Here is a 1,382-nt window from a genome sequence, read left to right on the forward strand (position 1 = left end):
TAAAATTTGAGTATTGTCTGTGCCAGGAACTTTTGAAAAGACCTTTACATTTGTATTTCTCAAAATATAGTTGTAAGAAGGGAAATAAAACACTAAACTAAGCAAGAATATAGTAGCTTAAAGTAATAAGAACAGTAAACATTTAAGTTGAAAAGTGATTAATAAAAGACTTGATCATGATGGGTGACTACCTTTTAGTCAATCTCGATTGAGGGGTGGAGTGGAGTAGTTCATCCTAACAGGTAGGAGGATGTTATCAGTAATTTGTTATAGTATTCACATGAATAACAAGATAATTTTAAAATTTTCTCTAGACTATGCACCTCCCTTTAGTGTTTCCCCTTTCACGATGTGTGCCTGCCACTATGATCCTCTCCCCTTTAAATGCAGTTGCTTCTAGATTCCAGAATCAGTTGGTACTAACGGACTATATAGCCCTCTTCCCTTATCTCTCTATACTCACTATTTTGGTGAATATCATGTTATGTTATGTATTTAAATTATGTCTACATGCTATCAGTATCTTAATTAATTCATTCTTGCCATCCTTCTACAAGTCTGGAATGATGCATTTGACTATCTACTCAATATCTCCACTTAAAATATTAAAGTAGTTTAATTAATTCAGTTTTCCAGAATCTTAAAATCACTGGAGAAGGTTTAATGATTTAAATGGCCTTTGCTTTATTGCAGATGTTTAACAGTATTTCTTTTCTTACGAATTATTATACCCTATATTAATGTCATCATTTTAATATATAGACGAATAAGAAATGGAACTTCCTTTAATGTTTAATTGAGAAAATAACTCTTCTTGCAGTTTGTGTCCTCTTGGTAAATGCTATGTATAATATTCTGTAGCATGTTAAAATGCTTATAAACTAATTTGATTTGGATAACCATGACTTCCTCAAGAAATAGAAAGAAGTTCAGTGTGGCTGAAGAATGCTGACAGCTGGCAGGATATGAGTTCAGATAAGTAGTCTTGGGGTAATTGATGTAGGGCCTCGTAGGACATTTTACACTGTTGGTGGGATTGTAAACTAGTTCAACCATTATGGAAAACAGTATGACAATTTCTCAAGGATCTAGAACTAGATGTACTATATGACCCAGCCATCCCACTACTGGGTATATACCCAAAGGATTATAAATTATTCTACTACAAAGACACATGCACACGTATGTTTATTGCGGCACTATTCACAATAGCAAAGACTTGGAATCAACCCAAATGTCCATCTGTGACAGACTGGATTAAGAAAATGTGGCACATATACACCATGGAATACTATGCAGCCATAAAAAAGGATGAGTTTGCGTCCTTTGTAGGGACATGGATGCAGCTGGAAACCATCATTCTTAGCAAACTATCACAAGAA

The 1,382-nt window shown here is 34.2% G+C and overlaps 1 long non-coding RNA gene across 1 annotated transcript in view; it reads left to right on the top strand.

The window, feature by feature from the left end:
- The first annotated feature begins 424 nt into the window (after positions 1-424).
- The window catches only part of LOC108512003 (uncharacterized), an 8,782-nt gene continuing 7,824 nt past the window's right edge, over positions 425-1,382 (top strand). The window contains exon 1 of the long non-coding RNA XR_001880457.1: positions 425-470. This is a non-coding gene — a long non-coding RNA (uncharacterized LOC108512003). The remainder of the gene's footprint in view (positions 471-1,382) is intronic.

Source organism: Rhinopithecus bieti, unplaced genomic scaffold (genome assembly GCF_001698545.2).
Source record: "Rhinopithecus bieti isolate Rb0 unplaced genomic scaffold, ASM169854v2 scaffold_29889, whole genome shotgun sequence".
Taxonomy (NCBI): domain Eukaryota; kingdom Metazoa; phylum Chordata; class Mammalia; order Primates; family Cercopithecidae; genus Rhinopithecus; species Rhinopithecus bieti.